Below are 12,270 nucleotides of genomic sequence, written 5' to 3' on the forward strand. Positions count from 1 at the left end.
TTTTTCAAAGCAGCAGTGTTCTGTCAGATTAGTAAACCTGTGACATCAGCAGGCTTGCTGCTGGTATTAAAATTCAAGATCTAAACAGTCAGACGGATTGTTAAATACTGTATTTCACTATATAAGCTCAATTTACTGTTAAAAATAAGTGTGAAATGCAAAACTCCGGTGGGTGTAACAAGATGTCCGCTTGCCTCCTTCTCATTGTATCCTTACTGTGGACGAGTGCGGGTGTAGCAAGATGGCGGCGACAGACTGTCACTTCCATTGCAAAACCTGACAGGCCGCCTAATCTGACAAAACACCTGCTCATGTAGCTTCCTTGGTAGGGATGAGTTAGACTATGTTCACACTACACGGAAGTCACACAACTTCCAATCTGACTTTGCCCTGCAATTTCATGTCTGACTTTTATGCGACTTCAATAAACAGGATCAGACTTTGCGATGATTGCAACTTGTCATTTGACCAATTAAAACAATTCCTTTGGCTCTGGAATGGATGAACCCGCCAAACTTATAAAAAAAATAAACCCGGCATACTCCCCCCCAATCTATGACAGGCCCTGGTATGGATCTTGAGGGAACCTCATGCCAAAATGATAAAAAAAAAAAAAAAACAATGTGGGGTCCCCCCAAAATCTATACCAGACCCTTATCCAACATTGCAGGTCAGGAAAGGGGGGACAAGCGAGCGCCCCCCCCCTCCTAAACCATACCAGACCACATGCCCTCAACATTGGGGGGGCTCTGCCCTCCCCACCCCAAAGCACCTTGTCCCCATGTTGATGGGGACGTGGGCCTCTTCCCCATAACCCTGGCCAGTGGTTGAGAATGTCTGCGGGCAGGGGGCTTATCCGAATCTGGAAGCCCCTTTAAGAAAGGGGGCCCCCTGATCCCAGCCCTCCCCCATGTCCCTATGTGAATGAGTATGGGGTACATTGTACCCTTATCCATTCAACAAAAAAAAAGCAGTGTAGCGTTGTAAAAAACAAGAGATGGTTTTTGACTTTCTCCTTTATTCAAAAGGAAGAATGTCTCCCGTCATAGCTTCAACATCAAGCGTGATCTTTTCTTTCTCTGGTTCCTCCACCAATGTCTTCTTTCTCTGGTTCTTCCACTGATGTCTTCTTCCTCTGCCGCCGCCGACCGGCCCGCTGAAAAAGAAAACACTCCTCTGACGCTGGCTCCCACTTTTTTCTGAGTTCCGGTGTCTGGCGGTTCTTATATAGGCGTTGTCATCAGGTAATGTCACCCTGAGACTCCGCCCCTTGTGACATCACAGACCCATCATGCTAACATTGCATACACTTGATCTCAGGGCACAAGTCGCATGCCACAAGTCAGATCAGTTAAGATGATGATCCGACTTGGATACGACTGACATGGGCTGAAATCGTACCCAATTCGGACCAAAGTAGCACGCAAACCTTTTTCAAATTTGGACTGACACAAGTGGGACCAGTTAAGATGGCTCTCATAGGGAACCATTGATTTTTTTTATTTTTTTTTTTTTTAAGTAATTTTATTAATGTTTTTTAAAAAGGAAACAGAAAGTAGAAAAGAAAAAAAAAAACAGTGCAAATGTAGTTTTAAGGTACATATGGAAGGCATATCGATACCACATATGTTACAATACATTGGTATACTCATAAATTCACTCAGGAATCCTCAGGTGTGCACATGCAGTGAATAAACCAAAAGTCAAACATTAACCCATTGGTGACTTGACTTCCTTACTCAGAAATACATAATTGATCTGTTTGCACAAGTAAGGGGACTTCCACAAGGAGCGAGGTGCATACAGGAATAAACAAGGCCCATTAAATTGATCACTTGTTAGAGTGCCACAATCAATCCCAAGGCTCATGTAACAGTAATGCCACTCAAGTTTCAATATCACTGGACACAGTATTCACCCAACCTGACCACAGTTTATCAAATTTCTTAGGACAACCCCTTGCTAGGTAAGTCAGTTTTTACATTGGCAGGGTTTTATTGACCAACTCGATCCAGGCCCCCAAACGAGGGGTCTAAGTAGAGAGTTTTGGGATGATCTGAGCTCTTCCTCATCTAGATTACAGGAACCATTGATTTTGACATGTCATGCGACTTGTGCTCTTTAACTGGTTCCCGACTGATGTCTGTCGGCAGAATGGCACGGCTGGGCAAATGGACTTACAGGTACGTCCACTGGAATTCCCCGCCTTGCCATTGCGTGCGTGTCGCCGGTGGTGCGCACGCGCCGGCCGGGAGCTCCGTGAGTCGGGTCGCGGGTCCCCTGGACTCGATCACCGTGGGGATACCTGCCATCGCCTCACGGAGAGAACGAACGGGGAGAGGCTGATGTAAACAGCCTCTCCCCGTTCTGGCTAGTGACAAGTGTCACTGATCACAGCTCCCTGTCATCGGGAGCAGTGATCAGCGTAGTGACACACACAGCCCATCCCCCCTACAGTTAGAATTACTCCCCTAGGAGTACTTACCCCCTTAACCCCTCCCCGCCCCCTAGTGGTTAACCCCTTCACTGCCAGTGTCATTTACACAGTAATCAGTGCATTTTGGCCGGACTAAAGGTATGATCATTGTAAAACGGTCCAGATTAGACATAGAGGTATGACCCAAATTACTAATGTTGATGATGATACCTTTAGTATTAGGGAGTTCATCACGTGCAACACCTCTTTTGTAGTCTACCTCTTGTGGTGCCCCTGTGGGTTGTACTATGTGGGGCGCACCAAGAGATTATTGAGGGTGCGAATCGCTGAGCATTTGGCCAATATTAAAAAAGGCTTCCAATATCACAGTGTGTCTCTCCACTTCAAGGAGAAGCACAACCAGGATCCAAGTTTACTGCAATTCTGTGGTATAGATGTGGTACACCAATCTTGGAGGGGCTCCAATCGGGTGAGAGACCTCTCTCAGACCGAAACCCGATGGACCTTCCAGCTCAAGAGTCTGTTCCCTAGAGGAATGAACATTGAGCTGGATTTGAACTGTTTCATCAGTAACTCCTAGTGATTCTTATCTCATTTTATTTTATTATTTTATCATTTTATTTTTTCAGCAGTTTTTTCAAGGAGAGTCACTGAGCTCTTTACATATTATGAGTTTTTGGATATAATGTCATTATTTATGGAGTGGTTGGGGGTATACATTTCATGTAGTGAGGCTTATGTAATTTCATATGGTTTCACGCATGCTTTGTAATCATTTGCACGCAGGGACATTAACACTGTATCCTGAAGGGATTTCTTGTATTATATGTATTTTTTCATATTTCCTATAGTATTTTTATTTTTCACATAGTTTTTATTATTATTTATTATGTAATAGCATTAATTGGTGCATTGGTGTTAGCTATTTCTGAATGGTTATTAGGATTTCTAGTTCATTTAGGTGCAATAAATGCATTGGGATTCACAGGTATATAATTTTATGAGGAGTCTTACTGCTGTTTCACGGAGACGGGGACACAGGAAGTGTGGAGATGCTAAGAGATTGGCGCCCGCCCACAGAATCCAAGTATTTGCATAAATGAGTGATTGCCCTGCCGTGTAGCCAACCCCATGACTAAGTCCGTATGACGAAACATGTCGGGGCGTGGCTACGCGGCAATCCCATACTAGTGCTAGAGTTAGGAGAGACGGCTGACTGAGCGGGGTGCAGCGGGGAACAGTGAGGAAACGCCAGAGGCGAACCGGTGAGGTGATCGTCAGGCATCCACACTCCCTGGGTCCGCCGTGACCGTCTGATGTTTAACCTTTGTTGCTGCATGCGTTTGCTGCATTATATACTGATTGCTGTGAAGTGCTGTGAAGTGTCATGCCCATTGTTTTTATGGATCATGTGCATGCATTGGTTTTGGTTTCAATTTGTTATTAAAATTTTAAACGGTAATACACTATCTGGAGCATTTTTGTTTCATTCTGTATGTGGAACCATTACTCCAAGAACAGTGTCCGGTGCACTGAGCAGTGGATATCTATGCTCGCATGGTAACCCCCATGGTAGTGGGTTAAAGCCTTGTCCGGCCAAACACAAGAGTGTACGGCCTCAACAGCTGGTGAGTTTGCCATTCGTAAGGGAGTGGATTCACGTCACTAAGGTGTGGTGGACAGTTCGGCACAGCATTTTGAATTGGAGACATCTGTTTTCTGGAACGTCTTCCTCTCTTTGGCACAATTGCACATTTTATGTGGACTATTCACTGCTACTCACTTTATTTGGCTTTTCACTTTAAGAATTTTTAATATCATCACTATTTTTTGCAGCCCAGTTATTTAGGCAGTTTGAACTATGATCATTATTTTAATTTAATTTAATTATCACGAAGTGTGTCATTTTATACATTGTCACTTTGTACACTAAGATTAATGCCGCGTACACACAAGCGGACTTTACGGCAGACTTTGCTCGGCGGACTTTTCGACAGACTTTACGACGGACTTTCTGAATGAACGGACTTGCCTACACACAATCCACCAAAGTCCATCGAATTCGTACGTGATGACGTACGACCGGACTAAAACAAGGAAGTTCATAGCCAGTAGCCAATAGCTGCCCTAGCGTGGCTTTTTGTCCTTCGAACTAGCATACAGACGAGCGGACTTTTCGCCCGGACTCGATTTTGACGGATTGATTTAAAACATGTTTCAAATCTAAGTCCATCCAACTTTTGAGAAAACAAAGTCCGCTGGAGCCCACACACGATCGAATTGTCTGACGAAATCCAGTCCGCCGGGCAAAGTCTGCCGTAAAGTCCGCTCGTGTGTACGCGGCATTAGAGTGGATGTTTACCCAGTCACCCTGGTACGGTGTCATATCGCACCAGAGGATTGATCTCACATTTATTTTGTAGGGATGGTTCATTGTATCATCAATTGATACTCTTATTTATATTGTATCTTTACATATATATATTTATATAATTTTTTTTCATGTGTGTTTTGGATCCTTTATGGTTAGCTTGAGCACATGCAACTTACTTATTCACGTTAGGGTTTTGTTCAATTTTCCCCTATGATCAGGGGAGTAGTGCCACTATACAGCTATGGGGTGTTTTCAGATTCCGATATTTTTTATAGCAAAATGTAAAAAATAATGCGTTGTTTTTTCAAAATTGTCGCTCTTATTTTGTTTATAGCGCAAAAAATAAAAATCGTAGAGGTGATGAAATATCACCAAAAGAAAGCTCTATTTGTGGGAAAAAAAGGACGTCAATTTTGGTTGAGAGCGACGTCGCACGACCGCGCAATTGTCAGTTAAAGCGACGCAGTGCCGAATAGCAAAAAGTGCTCTGGTCAGGAAGGGGGTAAAATCTTCCGGAGCTGAAGCGGTTAAGTTGGAGCGCATGTCGGACCAGTGTGAACCAGCTCTTAAGGTGTGTTTGTCCAAACCCGACTGAGCTGTCACACCAGGAAGCTATTGAAACTCACAGGCATTCCCCACGTGTATATGTGTACAGCAGGGTGGGGAATGCTTCTGCCATCTATGATTGGTTGTCCGCGTCGAAAGCTTCCTGGCGATATAGATCAGGCAGGTTAGACACCTGAAAAAATGATTTGATTAAGGAACCTTAAAGTGGTTGTTAACCCACTCATATAAGCTTATGTAATCCTGCTTGTTTCTTAATAACAGGAGCTCCTGTCTCTGTGTTTTATAAAAAAAATGGCTTATTTACCGTATTTCAGAGCGGCTCCCAGCAATCATGTGACCGGCCGGCTCTCTCCTCTGCCCGGCTGACAGCTCTAGCAGGCAGGGCCGAGATTCCCCCACTGACATCAGCCAGGACAAAAGGAGGGGAGAGCCGGCCAGTCACATGATCTTGGGGAACCCTCTGAATCACGGTAAATAAGGCATTTGTTTTTAATAAAAAAAAGACACAGGAGCGCCTGTTTTTATGAAACATGCAGGATTATATATGATTATTATTGGTATTACAGCAGCGGGAGGGGGCGGGCACTGACACGGGAGCAGACAGGGATGGGGGAAGGAGGACAGAGAAGAACAGAAGAGCTGCAGATAGCAACGGCTGACGTAGGCACGTAAACTGACCACAGTGTCAGGGCTCAGCAGCCATGATGAACCGTGGTCAGTGTACAAACTGGAGGGTAGAAACTGGCAGGATCAGCCAGGTACTATTGGTACTATTGGTGTTACAGGGGGCCAAATGACACAGCACAAGCACTGTGCTGTTTTAAAGGGACAGGATAATTTTTTTTTGTAGGTAAACAAACGCTATAATCTAATCATTTCATTATTTTTTCAAAGCACTTTTTCACAACTATGGAATTCCATGGTTGTTTCTGTACACTTGCTTTATATTGTTATCCTGATACACTTCTACTTTTCACCAACTCACTCATCATCTACTGCATTGGTTATAATTTTTTCCTGTTTTTTCCAACGTAGTTTTTCTTCTTTTTTTCCCCCTTTTCCTTCTGTGTTTTTCTTTCAAACATGGGCTGTATGTTTTTTGGTCCCCTAGTTCTGGTGGTGTTGACACCTCCCCTCCCTTCTCCTTTTTTTTATCCACTTTGATCGGTCTGTCCCCTCTCACAACTCCCAGCCAGGACGGTGTGGACCAGTTGGCACATTTTTACCACACTTACCAGATATCAGGACCTATGCCAAGTTTTTTGTTTTGCGTTATAATAGTTGATTAGTAAGTATACCATGTGTGGTATTTTTTTTTTTTAATTAATAATGGCTTGGTCTCTTCCTTGCAGACACTTATGAGCTCTCACCAGGGGCAGCTGTCCATTGTGAGTCTGGCCCCCGCTATCCATGCCATTGCCCCATCAATGCGCATGGCCCCTTTCAGGACAGGTGCATGAATTCCTATGGCGGGGGTTGGACGGAGTGTGTTTTTGAAGCATTCTGATTAGAGCCAGAGGCTCTAATAGGCTTCAAAACAGGGTGGGCTCGGGGCGTATAGTATTGCGTCCCGAGCCCACCCAGGTGTGTTGCAACAGCGAATGAATACCTGATCTGCTGAAAGGACAGGCAATCCTATTGGACGCCTAGGAGAAGAAGGTAGAAGCCTCACAGAGGACACAGGAGCCTGCCCACCGTCCATAGAAGGGGGTGGGGGTTGTTTGCCGCCTCCTCCAAAAAAAAAAACACCGGCCACCACTGGTTCTCACTATCCTGATGGAGGGAGTACTGACTCATGAGATGCGTTGAGATAATTGAGAGAACCATGAAAGAACCTGTATGTTATCAACCAATTGTGATATGACAAATCTATAGAATGGTTTATATGTACATGTATGTCTATTGATGAATTACTTTTTACTTCATTGTAAGCTTTTAGAATGTTTTCTTAATAAAATGTGAAGATTTTTATACTCACAACATGTATCACAAAGTCCCTTGGGCAATTTGGTTGTTTTTGTTTCGATGCATCACCAATGGGGCTGAAACACGTTATGCTGTCACAGATAGTACTTATCGAGGCCGAGATGCCGAGAGCGGCTCACCCTTGCGACCACGCGCACCCGTCCCCCGGAGGTGATACAGGAAACAGGTGGCACGCGGAGACATGGACTACCAGCAGGAGAGAGTTCCAATGGAAGGCTGAATAGCTGAATGGAGAATTAGCTGGGGTTCAGGTACTGGCTGAGGGTCTGGTGTAAGATAGATGAATCATGTACCAAGGGAAATAAACAAGTCCGTGAAACAGGCCAGGGGTCAAATCCGGGTAAGCAGGTAAGCAAGTCCGTTAGGAAGGCCGAGGGTCAAACACTATAGGCAGGTAAGCAAGTCCGTTAGGCAGGCCGAGGGTCAAACACTAGTAGGCAGATCAGGTAAAGTCCATTAAAGCAACCCGAGGGTCAGATCAAGGAGAACAGCAGCATTGTCAGGAACAGTCAGGGTCACAGCAGGTAATCAGATATATCAAACTGGAAACAGGCACAAACGGGAAGCTGACGACAAACCAGCAACCCATCTGGACGCCAGAGCCGTCTGAAATAGTCCCACCATAGCGTGTACCATCACGCACACCGTGCGCTATCGTGCACACCCGCGAGCCACAGCGTGCACACGCGAGCTGTTGTGTACATGCGCACGTCGCACCATCGGGCTGCGCACGTGTGTGTGCCGGAGTGTGGCGAGCAAGGGTGGAAAAAGTCCTTCTCTGACAGTGCCCCCCCCCCAGGGGCGGACACTGGACGCCCAAACTGGACATCAGTTCTGGATGTTCCCAGTGAAAGGCTTGAATTAACCGTTGGGCGTGCAGATTCCTAGCGGGCTCCCAGGAATTGTTTTCAGGAGGATATCCTTTCCATTGGATTAGGTACTGGAGTTGCCTGCCCCTCTTTCTGCAATTCAAAATGGACTCCACTTCGAACTCGTTTTCCCCGTCTACTTTAACTGGTGGGGGAGGAAGTTCCCTTCTCCCGGGAAAAGAGCCGGACACAACAGGCTTTAACAAGGATGCGTGAAAAACTGGGTGTATCCTATAAGAGTTTGGTAATGCGAGCTCAAATGCCACAGGATTGATCATCCTCTTAATTTGAAAGGGCCCAATGAACCTTGGCCCAAGTTTCCGTGAGGGCAGAGGTAGTTTAAGATTTGCAGTTGACAACCAGACCTACTCGCCAACATTGAAGATTGGGTTCTCCTTCCTCCCTCGGTCATACTGTCTCTTATAGCTATCCTGAGCCTTCTGTAAAGTATCCTGAATCTTTTGAAAGTTAGACTGTATGGAAGACATTTTCAGGGATGATGTTAGGGAGGAAGGGGGGATGGAACCCAAAGTTTGCCCAGAAGGGTGTTTGATTAGTGGTGGAGTAGATGGAGTTATTGTAAGCGAACTCGGCATATGAGAAGAGAGTCGCCCAATCATCTTCAGATCCAGAACAGAAGCAACGTAGGTACTGCTGCAAGGCTTGATTCGTCCTCTTCGTCTGGCCTTTACTCTGGGATGATACGCTGAGGAGAGGCAAATCTTAATTTCCAAGGTTTTGCAGAGCTCTTTCCAAAACTTGGAGGTAAATTGAACACCCCTATCTGACACAATACTTTTAGGCACACCATAGAGTCTAATTATTTCCTTGAGAAAAATATTGGCCATATCAGAGGCAGAAGGAGTGCCCACCATGGGCAGAAAGTGAGCCATTTTGGAGAGGCGGTCAACAACGACCAAGATGGTGGTGAACCCTTTTGAGGCAGGTAAGTCCACAATGAAGTCCATGGACACTTCTGCCCATGGTTGTTCTGGGATGGACAAGGGTTTGAGTAGACCCGGTTCCACTCTGGCCACCAGAAAGAACGGGAGATCAGCTCAGCAGTCTTTCTTGTTCTGAAGTGACATTCCAGTTTGTGTTTCTCAGTCGGAGCAGCGACTAGATGAGGATTTGATGGAAGTTATTGGGTCAGCTTGGGTGATTCCAAGGAAGTTTTGTGAAGAGAGGATAGTACTGGGTTCTCCATTTGAGGGTCTACAGAGAACATCCGAGAGAGTGCATCTGCCTTTCCATTTTTTGAGCCTGGTCTATAGGATATGTGAAAATTAAATCTAGAGAAGAAGAGAGCCCAGCGGGCCTGTCTGGGCTTCAACCGTTTCGCTGTCCTGAGGTACTCTAGATTTTTATGATCGGTAAAGATCCTAATCGGGTGAGATGCACCTTCCAATAAGCACCTCCATTCTTCTAGGGCGAACTTGATGGCCAGCAGCTCCCTATCACCTACATCCTAGTTATATTCTGGCGGGCTGGGCTTCCGGGATGCGAAGGCTACAGGATGTAGAATGGCCTTGGGTCCATGTCTCTGGGAAAGAATGGCCCCTGTAGCGGTTTCTGAAGTGTCCACTTCCAATACAAATGGTAGGGTCTGATTAGGGTGTCATAAAATTGGTGCGGAGGTGAATAAAGCTTTTAACTTGGTAAAGGCTTCCTGTGCTTCCTGTGACCATTAAAAATAACTGTTGACGTGTCAACTGAGTAATGGGTGCCATGATGGAAGAAAATCCAACAATAAATCTTCTATAGAAGTTGGCAAACTCTGTAAATCATTGCACCCCCTTCTTGTCTGATGGAGCTGGCCATTCCTGAATTGCTTTGACCTTTTGTGGGTCCATCGCGACCCCGTTGTTAGAAATAATGAATGCCAGGAATTGCACAACAGACTTCTCGAATTCACATTTCTCGGCTTTGAGATATAACTTATGAAGCCTGAGTATGGTGAGAACCTTTTTAACATGCCCTCGGTGCAGTTCAGTGGTGGCGGAGAAAATGAGAATGTCATCTAGGTAGACGACTAGGAAGTCGTCAAGGTATTCCCGAAAAATGTAATTCACCAGATGTTGAAGGTTGGCCGGGGCATTGCAGAGCCCAAACGGCATCACCAGGTATTCATAATGTCCGAACCTGGACCTAAAGGTAGTTTTCCACTCATCCCCAGCCTGAATCCTGATGAGATTGTAAGCGCCCCGGAGATCCAGCTTAGAGAAGATTCGGGCCGATCAAAATCGGAATAATTTTGGAATGAGTGGCAGCGGGTATCGGTTCTTGATAGTTATGTTATTAAGTTGTCTGTAGTCCACACACGGCCTTAGGGACCCATCCTTTTTTCCCACAAAAAAGATACCAGCTCCTGCTGATGAAGAAGAGGGATGAATGAAGCCCTTTTCAAGATTTTCATCAATGTAGAGCTTAAGGGCTTTTAGCTCAGTTTCTGATAGTGGAAAGATGCGGCCGAATGAGCCGGGCAGGAGGTCGATAGGACAATCATGTGTGGTGGTAAGCAGTCGGCCTTTTGTTTATCAAGCACATCCTGGAACCCAAGGTATACAGATGGGATTATGTTGAAGGTTGTCAGGCGTGGTTGTGATAGTTGAGCAGACACTAGGAGCTGGGGAGAGGCAGTGCTGGGAGCAGTATTGAGAAGAAAAAGATACTTCCTTGGTACTCCAGTTTATCTGAGGGTCATGCGCCTGGAACCAGGGCAGACCTAGTATAATGGGAAAAATTGGAGAATGGATGAGGTCGAATCGCAGAAATTCTTGATGGCCAGAGTCCGTGGTGGCAAGAATGGGTTGGGTCTCCCGGGTGCGGGGAAGAGACCCATCGGCCAAATGTATTTGGAGACTACATGCTTTGGTTTGAAGAGGAATATGTAGACTGTGGGCCAGAGTGACATCTAGGAAACAGCTGCAAGCTCCAGATTCAATTATAGCGGATAGGCGAGTTTCCTTTCCCGTTAACTATAAGGAGATAAACAGAATAACGTAAGTCTTAGGCACATCAATGGCTTGATAGTTCACAGAATTTTGCGGGTAGGACTTACTAGGCCTTACTGGACAGCTGCGAAGGAACTGTCCAGTACCCCCGCAGTATAAGCAAAGGTTAGATTGGCGTCTGCGCTGCCTTTCTTCAGGGGTCAGAGGAGCACGGACCAAGCCGAGTTGCATAGGCTCGACTTCAGAAGCTGAGGAGCTGACCGCAGCCGGAAATAATACGTGGGTTGGGATTGGCCTGGATGACGTCCAAGCCGCACGCGGCCCCTAGAAGCGCTCTGAGAGTTGCTCACGCAAGCGCCTATCCAGCTTGGTGGCTGATTGGATCAACTCTTCCAGAGAAGCTGAGGTTTCCATCCTGGCTAATTCATCCTTAAGGACCTCAGACAGGCCTTGGCGGTACTGGTATTTTAGGGCAGGCTCGTTCCAGCCAGTATCAGCCGCCCACTTACGGAATTCCACCGTGTAATCCTCAATTGGTCTTCTCCCTTGCGACAAGCTATGCAAGGTCGCTTCAGCTGTGGCCTTGCGCTGCGGGTCATCATAAAGTTGAGACATACTCTCGAAGAAAGAATCAATTGAGTTCAGCACAGGGCTTCTTTGTTCCATCAGGCTGTGGGCCCAAGCTTGGGGTTCCTCGGCCAGGAGGGAGATTACAAAGTCCACTTTTACTATTTCTGAAGAAAAAGTCCTGGGCTGTAGGGCTAAGTAGAGGGAGTAGCAGTCTCCTGCAAAGCGCTCAGGTGTGGGGACCCTAGGCTCCGGGAACGCCATAACTACAGTAGGATTAGTGGTAGCCTGAGAGGAGGAGACCCCACTGGTAGGTGCAGGAGCTGTGGCTGCAGGTAAAGGTGGCCCAGTTAGTTGCTGAAGGTGGCTATCAATCTGAGTATATCCTTCTTGAAGCTTTTGGACGTTATCAGTAAGAGCTGAGACCTGCTGGCACAAGATCTCCAGAGGGGAGCGCACTCTGTCGGCCTCTGGCTGGTTAGTACTGTCACGGATAGTACTTACTGAGGCCAAGAT

The sequence above is a fragment of the Aquarana catesbeiana genome, linkage group LG02 (assembly GCF_042186555.1).
Source record: "Aquarana catesbeiana isolate 2022-GZ linkage group LG02, ASM4218655v1, whole genome shotgun sequence".
Classification (NCBI taxonomy): Eukaryota; Metazoa; Chordata; class Amphibia; order Anura; family Ranidae; genus Aquarana; species Aquarana catesbeiana.